Genomic DNA, 17,023 nt, shown 5'->3' on the forward strand with positions numbered 1-17,023 from the left:
AAAAGTTAAAATATTCTGAGTTATAAACACATCAATGTAAATTATACTCAGTCTAAAACTTGTTTCTGTTCTGAAATTTCTTCTAGAGAGCAGCACTCAGTTTTGAGCTAAAAATGCCATTTCATAGCTTGTGCAGGAAACCACCTATGACAAAATCTTGTTTCCTCTATCTCTTTACTCCCCATTAGGTTAACTGTGCATGTCAAGATCTTCTATTTTCTCTGAGTCTTTATAACTAACAGATGAATTAATTTATCCTTGCATGTTTTTCTTACAATATTACTGTGTTTCTCTGAAAATAAGACCTAGCCGGACCATCAGCTCTAATGCGTCTTTTGGAGCAAAAATTAATATAAGACCCAGTATTATATTATATTACATTACATTATACTGGGTCTTATATTAAAATAAGACCGGGTCTTATATTAATTTTTGCTCCAAAAGACGCATTAGAGCTGATGATCCAGCTAGGTCTTATTTTCAGGGAAGCATGGTATATCATTTTTCAGTTAGTTTTTCTAATGCAGCTGTACCTTTTTTTTCTTCTATTTGTGAATCACAAGATTTATATTTTCAGCATTATGGCAAACTAAACACTCTAACTGAACATATACCTGAATATAGTTTGAAATACTGAATAAAATTTGCAAAAAGTCTTTGTAAGTGCTCTGATAACCTGGTAAGACAGTAAGAACCAGTCAGAAGTTGAAGATGGAAAGCGAAAAAGACAAGCTCCAGAGGTGAACCCTGGAGAGTTTCACATTATGCTTCTTTTTCAGGGCTGCTTAGGGCATAAAGATGAGAGACAAGAAAATGAGGGGGGAGACTCACAAGGTGGGGAATTCAATAAATGACCAACCCACAGCATAAAGCTTAGATCACAATGACTATATTGCCTGAATTCGATATAAACATTCCCTTTTGAGAGGCTTACAAAATAAATCCCAACCTTAAAATTTGGTGATGAATAAAAGAGAAAAAAAATGTCTCCTCATAATTCAAACCTTAACTAGGCTTGCTGCCTTAATTTCTACTACTTGGGTAGTTAAAGGGTATAGAAGATGAGAAGCACTAAGTCAGTGACAGAAATAAATCCAGAGGAATAATTATGGAAAGTACATGTTAATGAACTGAATGCTCCAGGTTAAACACAAACATTGTCATTCTGTATAAAACAATAAATGTAATCCATTAGCTATTTACAATAGACATCAACATGTAAGGATTTAGAAAATTCAAAAGAAAAGAATGGAAAGATATATTAATGGGGAAAACAAACCCTAATAAAAACCTGCATAAATAGCAAACATGTAGATTTTGAATTTAAAAAACGATTGCTAGAAATAGTTATTGTGTAATGACAAAAGGATCGATTAATTAGGAAGACATATTCTCAATATTGCATGCATCTAACATTATAGCTCCAAAATATATAAAGCAAGAATTGACCATATTACAAAATGATAAATACACCATTAAGTTGAGCAATTTTAACCTGGTAAACACTACCTTGGCCAATGATCAAGGTGAACATCACCAGTGATAAGTCATGCTAACGTCTTGTACCCCTGATATGACATAATAAGAAAAAACTTCACCTTTGCCTCCAAACCCATAATTCCAGTCTAACCATGAGATAAATATCTGATAATCCCAAATTGAGGGACATGCTACAAAACATCTGAGTAGTATTCCTCAAAATTGTCAAGGTCATCCAAAACATAAAGAGACTAAGAAATTGTTAACAGAACAGAAAATAATATTGGGAGACAGGATGACTAAATGCAATGTGGTATCTTGAATTGAATTCTGAAACAGAAAAAGGACATTAGTGGAAATACAAGTGAAATTCAAATAAAGTCTGGAGTTTAGTTAGTTGTAATGTATCAGTGTTGGATTCCTAGTTGTGACAAATGTGCCATGTAATGTAAGATGTTAATGTTAGGGGAAACTGGGTGAGAGATATACAGGGACTCTTTGTACTGTATTTGCAACTTTTCTGTAAATCTAAAGCTATTCTACTCTAAAAGGTTTATTTAAAAACAATATAAGGCAAGAAAAGAAAGAGACAGGCTGAAGAAGTATTTCAGATTAAAAGAGACTAAAATCAGGACAACTAAATTCAATGTATGATTCTTCATTAAAATTTTGACGGGGAAACATAGCGATAAAGGACATTATAGGAACCATTGTTGAAATTTGAATATGGAGTGAGGATTAGGTAACATCACTGTATCATTGTGAATTTCCTAATTTTGATCATCATATTGTGGTTATGTAAGAAAACATCCTTATTAAGAAATACACACTCAGATATTTAAGGAAACGGGCACACAATGTCTCCAACAATGTCTCCATCTTATTCTCAGGTGGTTCGGAAAAAAAAGGAAAACAAAACTAGAATATAAGGGAGGTGCCTGAGAGGGAAAGAGGTGGAGGGAGAAAATGATAAAGCACATCGGAAAAAGTTAACATCTATTTAAGTAAACATCCTGGGTAAAGGGCATACAGGGGTTTCTGTTACTACTACTGTAGTAAATTTTCCTTACAATTGAAACTACATCAAAACAGAAAGTTACCTGTCTGAAAAATTTTTTTTTAAAGTTTCCTGTTCTTGTATTCTTCTATAATGTTTTGTGACATATAGAAAGAACAATAGAACTTAAGCCCAAAACAGCTGAAGATATGTCTGAAGAGAATTATTAAAGAAGAGTAATCCTTTCCAAAATTGAGCACGTGAGGGATAAAAGGTCTTTGGAGAGACTGCATGGCTGGTTTATGTTTGATTTGGGTTGTTTTCCTTTTTGTTGATTGTTGCAGTATTTTTGGTTTTTTTTTTAAAGTTCAGGTCATGTAACTTTTTTTTTTTTTTTTAAATTATTGGGGAAGGGGAACGGGACTTTAGTGGGGAACAGTGTGTACTTCCAGGATTTTTTCCAAGTCAAGTTGTTGTCCTTTCAATCTTAGTTGTGGAGGGCGCAGCTCAGCTCCAGGTCCAGTTGCTCAGCTCAGGGTGCCGCGTTCAATCTTAGTTGCAGGGGGCAGAGCCCACCATCCCTTGCAGGAGTCGAGGAATCGAACTGGCAACTTTGTGGTTGAGAGCCCGTGCTCCAACCAACTGAGCCATCCGGGAGCTCAGCAGCAGCTCAGCTCAAGGTGCCTTGTTCAATCTTAGTTGCAGAGGGCGGAGCCCACCATCCCTTGCGGGACTTGAGAAGTTGAACCGGCAACCTTGTGGTTGAGAGCCCACTGGCCCGTGTAGGAATCGAACCGGCAGCCTTTGGAGTTAGGAGCACGGAGCTCCAACCGCCTGAGCCCCTGCGCTGGCCCCAAGTTTTTTGTTTTTGTTTTTTTTTTTTTTACCTAACTGAAATATTTTTCCGTATCTCATACTACTTCTGCATTACCTCTATAATTGCCTTAGTTCATCCCTTACACTTTTGGTTACATTACTGCAGTTTTCTTGTTTCTAACTGGTCTCAGGCTGGTACTTTTTAACTTATCCTCTCCACTGATACCAGACTGATCTGATCATGAATTCTAATCACAAAGCCTTTCATCTTCCAGGGACCCTATATAGATCCTACAATAATTTCAAACTTATTAATTGGGACTTAATAATCTTCATAAAATTCAGCCACCGTCAAGTCTCTAGTTTCATCTTTTCTACCACTTTTCAATAGTAACACTCTTTTAGTTTCCTGAATCCATAGCAATGTTTCATTTCTCCCTGACTTCACCTGGAATATTCACCCTACCAACCACTCAAGAAATCTTTTTCATCTCAGTGATTTCTCCTCATTCTTCAAATTTGCTTTAACTTATGGAACATTTACTAAAATGTGACCACATACTAGGTCACAGACTATTTACTAAATTAGGTCACATTTACTGGCCAAAATTTTTTGAGTTAGAGATTAATGACAAAAGGCAATTTTTAAAACATTTTTGAAAACTCATTATTAAAAGAAGAAATAATAGAAGACAGCATACTTAGAATTGCATAATAAAAATAACACCTGAGAGATTCTACTAGCCTAGCATTTTTGTACGCAAAAATACATAAACTAAATGGTATTAAACAAATGACCAGCAGTCTGTTAACAAAAAATAATATAAGACAATAATAGTAGGGAACTTTAATACTCCACTTTCAATAATGGATAGAACAACTAGACAGAATATCAATAAGGAAACAGAGGACTTGAACAATACTGTAGACTAACTGGATTTAATAGACATATCTAGCACACCCATGCAACAACAGAATATACATTCTTCTCAAGGGCACGTGGAACAATCTCCAGGAGAGACAACATGTTAGTCCATAAAACAAGCCTAAACAAACTTAAGAAGCTGGAAATTATACTTTGTATAATTGTACAAAGTATAATTTCCAGTCACACTGAAATGAAATTAGAGATTAACAGTGAACGAAAATTAGAAAATGCATAAATATGTAGATATTAAAGAATACGCTCTTACATAAGCAATAGGTTAAAGAAAAAGTCACAAGGGAAATTAGAAAATACCTTGAAATGAATGAAAATGAAAACACAAAATACCAAAACATGAGATGCAATGAAAGCAGTGAAAGCCAAGAGGGGGAGTTTATAGTTGTAAATGCATATATTTAAAAAGAAAAGAACTACAAATCAACAACCTAGCGTCATACCTAAAAGAACGACAACAACAACAACAAAGAACAAACTAATGCAAAGCTAGCACAAAAAAATGAAATAATACAGAGCAGAGATAAAGGGAATAGAAAATAAAAAAACAATACAAAAAAGTCAATATAACTGAGTTGGTGTTCTAAAAAGATCAACAAAATTGACAAATCCTTAGGTAGATTAAGGAAAAAAAAGAGAACACTCAAATAAATAAAAGCAGAAATGAAAGGGTATATTACAATCAATGCCACAAATATAAAAAAAGATTATAAGAGAAAATTATGAATAAATGTAGGCTAACAAACTGGATAACCTAGAAGAAATGGATAAGTTCCTAGAAACACACAACCTACCAAGACTGAATCAAGAAGAAATAAAAAATCTAAACAGACTGATAGTAGATTAAATCAGTAATCAAACACCTCTCAAAAAAGAAAAGCCCAGGACCAAATGTTTTTACTGTAAAATTCTCCCAAACATTTAAATAAGAATTAACATAAATTTTTCTAAAACTCTTCCAATAATTTAAAGGTGGGGGGCACATTTCCATGTTTATTCTATGAAGCCAGCATTACCTTGATACCAAAATCAGACAAGGACACCAAAAGGAAAAAACAAACAAACCAACTAAAACAACTATAGACCAATATCTATGATGAATATTGATGCAAAAGTCCTCAATAAAATACTAGTAAACTGAAATCAACAACACATGAAAGGATTATACACATGACCAAGTGGATTTACTCCTGAAATGCAAGCATAGCTCAGTATATTAAAATCAATTTAATACACATTAATAAAATGAATAACAAAAACCATGTAATCATCTCAATTGGTGCAGAAAAAGTATTTGACAAGATTCAATATCCTTTCATGATAAAAACACTCAACAAACTAAGAATAGAAGAAAACTACCTCAACATTATAATAGCCATATATGAAAAGCCCACAGCCAACCTCATACTCAATGATGAAAGAATGAAAGCATTTCCCCTAAGGTCATGAACAAGGCAAGATATCCACCCTTGCTACTTCTATTCAATACATATGGGAAATTCAGCCAGAGTAATTAGGTAAGAAAAAAATAAATGAAAGACATCTAAATTGAAAAAAAGGTGTAAAATTGTTGATATAATCTTATATGTAGAAAGCCCTAAAGATACCACATTTTAAAAAAATGTTAGAACTAATAAATTCAGCAAAGTTACAAGACACAAAATCAACATAATAAAATCAGTTGTGTTTCCATATATTAATAATGAACAATCCAAAACAGAAATTAAGAAAATAATTCCATTTACAATAGTGTAAAAATAATAAAATACTTAAGAATAAATTTAATCAAGGAGATGAAAGACATTTACACTAAAAACTATAAAGCACTACTAAAAAAAATTAAAGACACACATATATGGAAAGACACCCTGTGTTCAAGGATTGAAAGACTTCATATTGTTAGGATGTCCATACTATCCAAGGCAATCTACAGATTCAACATAATCCCTATCAAAATCCCAGTGGCTTTTTTTTTTTTGCAGAAATATACAGAAAAAGTAATCATAAAATTCATATAAAATCTCAAGGCACTTGAAATTGGCAAAACAATTTTGAAAAAGAACAAAGTTGGAGAACTCACACATTCTGATTTCAAAACATTACAAAGGAGCTACATTAATTGAAATGGTGAGGTACTGACATAAAGACAATCAAATAAACCTATGAAATAGAACAGAGTACCATGAATAAGCCCTCATATACATGGTCAGACGATCTTCAAGAATACCAATTATTCAATGAGGAAAGTACAGTCTCTTCAATAAATGGTGTGAAGAAAGGTGTCCATCCACATAAAAAAGAATGAAGTTGGATCTTTATGTTACACCATACATAAAAATCAATGCAAAGTGGATTAAAGACTTAAATGTAAAACTTGAAACTATAAAACTTATAGAAGGAAATATAGCAGGAAAGATTCATGATATTGGTCTTGACTGATTTCTTCAATATGACACCAAAATCACAACAAAAATGGGACATCACAGTTTTGTACCTCATAGAACATAATAAACAGAGTGCAAAAACAACCTATAGAATGGGAGGATGTATTTGCAAAACATCTATCTGATAAAGGGTTACTATCCAAAATATCTGATAAAAGTTAACATATGTAAAGAACCCCTACAACTCAATGGGAAAACAATCATATAGCTTGATTTAAAAGTGGACAAAGGACTTGATTAGACATTTCTCCAAAGATAATATAAAAATGCCCAAAAAGTATATAAAAAGATGCTCAACATTATTACTAATCATCAGAGAAATACAAATCAAAACCACAGTGAGATATCACCTCAAACCTATAGGATAGCCACTATCAAGAAAACAGAAACTAACAAGTGTTGGTGAAGATGTGGAGAAACTGCAGCCTCTGTGTACTGTTGGTGGGATTATAAAATGGTACAGCCACTATGAAAAACAGTATGGAGGCTCGCTCAAAATATTAAAAGTAGAACTACTTTTAAAGAGCTACTTTTAACTATTACTATGATCCAGCAATCCTGCTTATGGTTATATATCCAAAAGAAATATAAACAAAGTATCAAAGAGGTATCTGTATACCCACGTTCATAGTAGCACTATTCTCAAAAGTCAAGAGGCAGAAGCAATCCAAATGTCCTTCAATAGATGAAGGAAGAAACAAAATATGATGTACACATACAATATTATTCATTCCTAAACAGGAAGGAAATCCTGTCATTGGCTACAACATGAATGATCCCTGAGAACATTTTGCTAAGTGAAATAAACCAATCACAAAAAGACAAATACTATATAATTCCACTTATATGCGATATCTAAAGTAGTCTAATTCATAGAAACAGAAAGTAGAATGGTGATTACCAGTGGCTGGGAGTAGGAAAAAAATAGAAGTTGTTGTTTAATGGGTATAGAGTTTTAGTTTTGCAAGATGAAAAAATTCTAGAGATCTGTTTCACAACAATGTGAATATACTTAACACTACGGAACTGTACACTTACAATGCTGAAGACAGTAAATAAACAAATCAATCAATCAAACAATCAATAATATAACAACGACCAATTAAGGTCATCTTTAGAAGAAAATGTCACTTCAGAATAATGAAGAATTTCTTTAACAATTGATTAAAAAAAAGTACAAATGAAAAAGGAAATGATTGAAAGTTTGACATTAAATTTGAGAATTTCTGTTCACCAAAACACACCACAAAGAAAATTTCAAGTTGATGTACCTTTTTGTGGTTTTACCATAGTTTATTCATTTTTCATCATTGTGCAGTAATTCATTTTAAGAATTACAAACAAATTTACTTAATATTAAGTTAGTAGACATTTTTGTAGCTTTCAGTTTTTTCTAGGTAAGCAATCATGCAATAAAAATTATTATATATCTCCTTATTATATGTGTAGGAATGAACTCCCAGGATCATAGAGTATATGGGGTATGGAAGGAAGACAGAATGTTAATATAGCAATTAATAATACTTATGGTACTCTTTTCTCTGAGAGTAAAAGGTAAGGTTGTAAAAGTAAAAGGCTGGGAGAATAGGAAAGGGTGTGTCATGGGGGGCTTGAAGAAAGTTACAATTGTCCCCTACCATCTCATCTGCAGTTTTGCTTTCCATGGTTTCAGTTACCTGAGGTCAACCATGGTCCAAAAATATTAAATGGAAAATTCCAGAAATAAATGATTTATAAGTGTTAAATTGCATGCTGTTGGAGTAGTGTAACAAAATCTCCCATGTCCTGCTTCATCCTTCATAGGATGTGAATCACTTCTTTGTCCAGTGTATCCACACTGGACAGCAACATCCACACTGGTAGCATAAGCTACCCACCTGTTAGTCACTTAGTAGCCATCAGAGTTACCACATAAATAGCCCAAATAATTGAAAACTGTAACACTAACATTCGAGGGGAAAGAAACTTAGTATATTACTTTTTTTTTGGACATCTAATTATCTGAAGAAATTATGTCATTTCCAAAGGCAAAAATAAAAGATCCATTAGTTTTTCAAAACTAATGGTTCATTTAATTTAAATCTGATACATTTTTCTAGGCAGAATGTTTCACGTCTAAAATATTAACTAAATGTCATTTGTAAGATTTTACCAAATCAGTTATTACAAAAGGAAACACTACATTCACTGGGGATATACGTCATATGCCAGAAAACTGCAACTTTTGTTTAAAATTTGAAACACTGGGCTCATGAAGAATCTGTTACCCTGTAATTTTTAACATTGTAATTAAATTAAATGTGTTATAGTTAGAATGTAAATGTTGACATTTAAAGGAAACCAAGATGGTTATTATCAGGGTACAGAAGCATAATGAGTACAATGATTTGATATTTAGTTTTTCAGTTAACAAACACAAAGTAAACTGGTCATAATCTCTGGAAACTGAGATTTTCTTTAAAAGTAATTTTTGACAAGAATGATGTGATCCTAGCTCTTAAATACCAAATATGTGAAAAAATATTTTTTTGTCAAAAAACTTTCTAGGAAATTACTTTGCTTGTGATAAATTAGATCTATTCATCTATCTACAGAAATATTAGGTAGCTAATATTACAAAAATATACTTTGTATTTGCAATGCAGTAAAATGCATATGTAGTAGTGATACTATAGTCTTAAAATTCCCAAATCCTGGGAAACTGAAGCACGTTATAATATACATGAGAGTCATTTAGCGTCCTTGACAAAAGAGAAAAGCCATATAAATGTGACTGTTATTCTGGAAAATTCAGCTGAATAAACATTTATTGAATTCTTACTGTTTACAAAACATAACAACAGTTTCTATAATACAGAGGACATAATAGTTTATTTTTAAGTCTTTTCACAATTGTTATATGAAGAAAGGGACAGGGAAAGTATTCAGCCTCTTGATTGAATTTTACGACGTTGTTCAGGTGCTTTGCTCCAGCATGCTGTGGAACCCACATGTGTCAGGGCTCACAGAAGAATTAATAAAAAGAGAGTAGGAACATTTACTGTGTATTCCTTTGATTATTTTTTTCCAGTGGACCTGCTTAAGAAAGGATAGAGAATTTAAAATAAATAAAATAATATAAAAGGAAGGGAGAAAGAACCTTCACTATAATGCTGAGAGAAGCTAACAACAATTCACTTAGCTAGAAAATGGCATATTTATATACTCAAAAAAATGAATACACTGACTAAAAATATATGTTGGAATTTAGCTGTATCTGGAAATGCCACTTGACTCAATTGCTCTTCATGTTTAGAATCTTTCATCAGAGTTAACTCAAACTGAGAAAAAGTTGAAATTCAATTGATCTATTTCCATGATTACTGAGAGGGTCCAACTAATACTGGTATCAAAGCAGAGAGATGCAAAGGTTGTTGAGGTTTTTTTCCCTTACTAGATTTTATTCTCAGAGAAGTCTGCTGCACCATGAATATTTTCCTGTACCTAAAATGACACCATAGCCCAACCAATGCTAAATAGCTGTAAATGCTTTCTTGAAAATAGATAGATGATGATAGAGATAGATAGATAGACAGACAGACAGACAGACAGACAGACAGATAGATAGATAGATAGATGATAGATAGAGGGAGGAAGGAAGGAGGGAGGGAGGGAGGAAGAAAGGAATGGAGGGAGGGAGGGAGGGTGGGAGGAAGGACGGGAAGGAAGAAAAGAAGGAAGAAAGGAAAGAAGGAAGAAAGCAAGATAGTAGGTAGGTAGGTAGGTACGTAGATAGGTAAGACAGACACAGACAGACAGACAGACAGACAGACAGACAGACAGATAGATGAAGGAGGGAGGGCAGGAAGGAGGGAAAGGGGAGAAAGAGAGAGAGAGAGAGATTTAATACACTTATTTACTTCTTCCCAAAGCTAGACATAAATTTATTTTTTAATTTCTGTCCAATTGTCTTTCTATTTAGGTTGTGCTGGCTCTGAGAAAATGTAATGCTACCCCTGGAAAAGAGTACTTTCATCTTAGCTGACCACAGCAAGAGTGGCTGCAGTTCCCTTGGAATAGAGACTGGGGGAACTAAAAAGCCACACTTCCCCTCTCTTCTAGGGTTATTGTTGTCTTCTCAGTAACCACAGGGAAGTCTCAGAGCACATTCTAGGGAGTAGCCCGTAGAAGCTGAGTCTTTCTTCATGACCCAGGATGGATGCAAGAAGCAGAAACTCCTGGAGAGATGAGCACTGTTTAGCTCAGGAAAAACTGGAACAGTGGACTATGCTTGCAGAAGAGCTGTGTGGGTAAGATAAGAAGAAACCTTGTTCTTGAACTGAACTAAGTCAGAACGGGTATCCCTTGAAAGCTCTTCTTACCATCCAGAGATGTTCTTGACTTTTAAGTAAATACTTTTGTATTACTAAAATGAAACAAAAGTTTTTAAATTTATTTCAAAACTGTATATAAATGTATTTATTTAATGAAAGCAATATAGTGTTATGGTTAAACATATGAATAGGGACAATAACAATACCTACCTACCTCACAATGGTGCTATGAGGGTTAAAGAAGTTATTATGTGTAAAACAGGTAGAATAGCAACAGATACATGGTAAGAACTCAATCAAGTCAGCTGCTTCCTTTCACTTGCGTTGATGACAAAGAACCAATTAAGTGTAACTACAGGAGCACACACAATCCCCAGATGTTTGTACTAAACATTTATTCCAGCAGTGGGCTGGAGATCAGACCAAGATGCGTATTGCAAGGTTGGCTCATAAAGGTCTCTCCTCACCTACTAGTTTGCTTAACTATAGAACTATAGTTATCGTTGCTTAATATAGAATATTCCTCACCTGCATTTTGAATCCCAGAATCAGCAAATTAAGCCATACACAAGAGAGGAGAGAAAGAAGAGCAACAAATTGTACTATAGAGAATGTTTTAGCTTTTCTGAAAGTTTTTATCCCAATGTGATTTCTAAACATTATCTGTGCAAAGGGCAACCCTTTAGGAACTTAGCTGATATAAGAACTAAGTGAAACTAAGAATTCAGTAAAGACAGGTACTAGAACCCATCCTCCAAAATAGCACAGATGTCTTTTCTTTCCATCAGGATTTTCTACCATTTTTTTCAATCCAACTCAATGAGATTAGGCAAATTCAAACAACAACAAAAAAAGTTTTGCAAATGTTTACACTCTGGGTGTACATCGGCATCTACAAAACAAGGACAGAATGACCCATCTCTTCCTAAAGCCTACTGTACAGCTGTGGCAAACCCAGAAACGGGTGATCTTCCCTTTGTCAGAATATGGGACATCCATCAGCCCAGTTACTTGTGCAAGAAATCTGAAAGTCATCCTTGAAATCTTCTTCATCCAAGACTATCAACCTATCACCAAGCCCTGTGAAATCAACCTTCAAACTATATTTTTAACCTGCTCATTTATTCTCATCTCCTTAGTCCAAACTACTTGCTTCTTGCAAACTAGATTATTTCAATAGTAATTAACTTAACTGATCTTTCTGTTAACCGCCCACAACCGTTCTCCACACAGAAGTGAATGAACTTCTTTGAACAAAAATCACGAATTTCCCCCTGCATTTATAATAAAATTCAAAATATTAAAAGTGGCTTTACAGGCTAGCCTAAGAATGTACTCTAATTTTCATAAAGTTTATACTAATATGTAATACTATTTATCTCTGTGATTATTCATTTAATGACTAGATGGTAAACTCCACGAAGACAGAAACAACTCTGTTTTCAAAATTGTATGCTTAGTGCCTAACAGTTTCTGGTCTACAATGTATTCACAATAAAGATTTGTTAAATAAATGAATTAATAAAAAGAATCCCTAAGACTTCTCCTATACTCAAGTTGTGTGTGACAGAAAAGGAAACAAATGCAGTCACTAAATATAGTCTATATAGTAAGCATCGATATAAAATGATTTTCCCTTCTGTTTTTTTTTTTCTTTTCTTAAACTGGAGTGGCTAAAGGAGTTCATTATATACAGCATCTTAAGAAGAGGGAAATATCACATCCAAGTCAGAAAAACAGACCAACTATTCTGGGGTTTGTCTCTGAGCATGACATTAAGAGCTATTGTGAGAAAAATGTGTTTGTCTTAGCCATCTCTCTCATGACTGGCCATATCCTTCATAGGCCTTTCTATCCAAAAGAGCCCATCTATATGCCTTTAGCTGTAACCACTGAAATTTCTGAGTAGAGCAGAGAAGTGTGGGAGCTTGAAGCTTATACAGTTTGCTTATTTAGGGTAAACAATTATATCCCTGCAGATCCTTCCAAAGTATAAGCTCAGATCCACAAATGAATATAAGAAAGTAGTCCCGTTGAATATTTATTAAATTTCCATTATATAGGAAATTAATAATCTTGGCCAAGTTACATAAGGAAATGTACTAAAATTCTCTCTACATTTAGCCTTTAAAGAATACACTATTTTTCATATAGGCTCTCCTACATGAAAGAGGTAGATAAATGCTTTACTCTAGGTCCACGAAGCTTCTAATATCTCTCTAAGACGCAATCAGTGCTTTAATTTTTAATGTGTTGGGTTGTATGAAGATTACTGATATATATATATATATATATATATATATATATATATATATATACACATCTATGTGATCTTTGCAAAGCAAAGAATATAAATAATTTTTAAATGATATTGAACTCTTGATTACATTTTGCAATTATTTGAACATGGGTCCAAAGCTTTAGAAATTCAGGGCATTCCCAACAAAATAATAGCAGTATCTTAGAAAACCCAAACTAATGAAAAGCAGAAATTTCAATAACTTCCCCAATGTGATTGTTCAGCTCTATACTGAGAATAGACAAGACAATTTTTAATATTTTATACTTGGTCAATACTTAACAATTTATATAAATGCAATCAAACTCAGTTCTAAATTGTCCTTTATCTAAGCTTGCTGAATTTCTAACTAACAACTTCTCTAAGGAAAATAAAGACACAGCAAGAGAAGACAGGAAGGAAGGAAGGGAGGGAAAGAGAGAAGGAGGAAGAGAGAGGATTATTAAGTGATTCAATTTAAGAGGTCTCTCCTAAAAGATATAGCATATATTAAATAACAAATATATTAAGATAACCACCATTGGATGTTGATTAAATTCTGGTATTTTCCATCACAAATGTATTATACAGGTATCCCCCATATAACATGTCACTTCTACAACACGGTTTCTCTCTAACTTGGTTCGAGGACTGGGGGGGGAACCCTCATACAACACGGCATCCTAGAACACGGTTTCACTCTAACATGGTTTGAGAATTAGAGAAATCCCTGAACAACATGGAACGAAATAAGAGCTTTTGAGAGCAAAAGACATCTCATTTGAAATTTTTCATTCAAGCGTGGATGTCATATCAGATTTGATTGCAAAATTTTAAAATTTATTAGAATTTTAAATTCATTTTGTTCGTGGAGTATTAAGTTCAGATGATGAAGATACCTTGTCAAAAAGACAACGTCCTCGGTTAATGGTGCTTAGTAGAGATGACGAAGAAAACATTATTTAATACATATTGATATGTTATACTTTAGGTGAAAATTACTTTAATAAAGATATTTATCTTAATTATAAAAATATAATAGTATGTTGTTGTTGTTTTTATTTTTGGAACCTAACCCCTTTTTTTGTGCTAGTTCTTTGTTTCATACAACATGGATTCACATAACACGGCATTTTTAGGAACCTAACAGCCGTATTCTATGGGGGTTACCTGTATAAAGTATTGCTATTTCTTACAACAACCCTTTTAAAAGTGTATTATTCATGTTTCAGATGAGGAAACTGGAGTTCAGGAATTTAAAGCAATTTGGTAAAATTATACACCTCATTAATTACGAAACCTAGGTCTGACTGCCCCTAAAGGCCGTGTACTATTACCTCCTTTACAATGGTTATTTATTTATCTCTAGATAAAATCCTTCATATTGCAAACGTGGCCCACAGATATAAAAATATGATGTAGTTGTACAAATTTTGTAATACTACATAGAAAGTTAGTAGCGAAGATGAGACTAAAAACATCATCTACTGATTCCTCGTCCAATATCCTCGCCAATAAAATAAACCAGAGTATAACCTCAGTCTAATTCACAGGGAAGTTAATAAAGTTAAAAGGACTTTAAAGGTTAAATTTCCCCCCAAAGTTGACTGACTGTATTTTCACATGCAAAAGATGCAAAATAAAGACATGCAGTGCTTTGCTGTAAATTTGGATGTTTCTCACCTTCAAGGCTAACCATTCTCTTACCCTGTCTCCTCCTCTGCCTTCTCACTCTGCCACTTGATCTCTACAAGCACTCACAGCCACAACATAGCTTTCGGAATGAGGCCACATTTGAGTCAGATCTTTAAGTCCGCCTTTTAAGGCTCTGCTCCAAGTCTTCCTCAAGCCCTATTCCTCTGCTTCAGCCTTCTGCATTATTCTCAAGCTTCCTTTCTGTTTTGTTCCTTTCGCCACATTTCTCTCTTTGAACTTCAACACACATCCAGCTCTATCTTTGGATCCTGAGTCAGAGCTGGGATTCCAGACAACGGCGAGCTGGTCTTTCAATTTTCCTCTGAGTCTCTGTCCCCATATTCTTCAACACCTATCAGGATACTCACTAATCCAGGGGTGTCCAAACTTTTTTCAACGTTTTTTAACCAAGGGCCATATGCGGTAAAATACACAAACAGCTGGGCCACTCACTCGAGGTGAAGTACATATTGCCTCACCTGGTTTATTTAAGCAAACGAAATGTTTTTGGAATTTGCTGCGGGCCAATTAACAATGGATTGCGGACCGCAGTTGGCCCTCGGGCCGCAGTTTTGACACCCCTGCACTAATCCCTCTTGGATCCCTCCCTTTATCCTCTACCCACTACTGACTGCCTATTTCATATGCTGCCATAGCCAGCCTAGGAAGAACATGATCTTTTCCCTAAGCCAAAACAGCTGCTGGTTCAGTTATCTATAAATTCCAGCTCTTCCCCAGAGAAAGAATCTTCTTTCTAGTCACAACCTGATCACAACCAGTCCCTGCTTCCTTGTCCCATGCTTTTCTAGGGAACCGCTCATGCCTGGATGAGTAACAGGAATAAACCGTTCTATTACTGGATGCACATAATAAATGCTTTCTTCCCAGGGTAGAAAACGGCAATCTTTCTTAAACTTGGTACTGATTCTCGCATTTTGGAAGACTTTCTGAATCCATCACTGAGATCCCTAAAGATAGAAGTGTAATTCTGACAGCATCACGCAGAAAATTGGATACAATCTCACAGCATGAGAAGACACACTGCTGAGTGTGTATAATGCCAGATAATAATGGGACGATCTAAAGAGAGAAGCCAATGAGTCATAGGAAGACACAGTAAATGTTGCAGACAAATTAAGTAGCACAAGACTCATTTTTGGAGGGTTCAGGAAAAAAGACCAAAGTGTAGGATGGAATTAAAATATGAGAAATGTGTTTCCTTAAAACTTGAATCCAACAGAACAGATTTTTGGAAATTGCAAATATCTTGAGTTTCTATTAAAAAGTAAACTAAAATTCTTGAACATCAATTTAAAAAAATTCACCTAAGTTCCTACAAAATATTAACAAATAATTTTATATTTTCATAAAAAATTGAGAAAAATCTACTTTTAAAAGTGACAAAATAACTGAAACGCAGAAAATAAAAACATGAGTCTGAAATACAATTCTGATTATTTAATAGGGCATATGGCCATGTACCAGAAACCACTTTTCCTTTGTAATGAACATAATTAGTTCTCAAAATGTTGATTAATAATAAATAATTTAAAGCTCTAGTATGTCTGTTTTAAATCTCCAAATTTTATAGTTATCATCATTTAAGAAAGACTACCTCTGAGGAGATATTATAATTCAATTGCAATTAAGAAGCTAGAAGAAATTTTTCTGAATATTTAACAGAAAATAATTTAAATGAGGCCATTTAAAGGGAAGAAAACAAGGGAATATTATGAATAATTTAGAATATAAATGGGAAACTAATTGGGAAATGAATCTCTAATCTAAAACAAATTAGTAAATAAACACTCATTCACCCAGATAATGCTATTTAAGATAAATAACATTTGGGACACAGGAAGAGTTTCAAAATTCAAGATGAGTCAATTTTTTTAATTGAAGGTGGATTATCTGCCTCAGGAGATGTCCTGGGCTGCAGTTCCAAAGCCTAAACCCACTCACAAAGGGAAAATCCCCTGACTCCTGAACAAGATGTCAAAAGTAATAACTAAAGTCGGAAAGTACCTTTCTCTCTCCAGCCATGAGGAACAGACCACGAAA

The 17,023-nt window shown here is 34.0% G+C and overlaps 1 protein-coding gene across 1 annotated transcript in view; it reads right to left on the reverse strand.

Moving 5' to 3' along the window:
- CPNE8 (copine 8) overlaps positions 1–17,023 on the reverse strand; it is a 176,718-nt gene that overhangs the window by 95,447 nt on the left and 64,248 nt on the right. The gene's annotated exons all lie outside the window — the stretch shown is intronic.

Source organism: Rhinolophus sinicus, chromosome 1, assembly GCF_057876585.1.
Source record: "Rhinolophus sinicus isolate RSI-liver-muscle chromosome 1, RSI-T2T, whole genome shotgun sequence".
Taxonomy (NCBI): domain Eukaryota; kingdom Metazoa; phylum Chordata; class Mammalia; order Chiroptera; family Rhinolophidae; genus Rhinolophus; species Rhinolophus sinicus.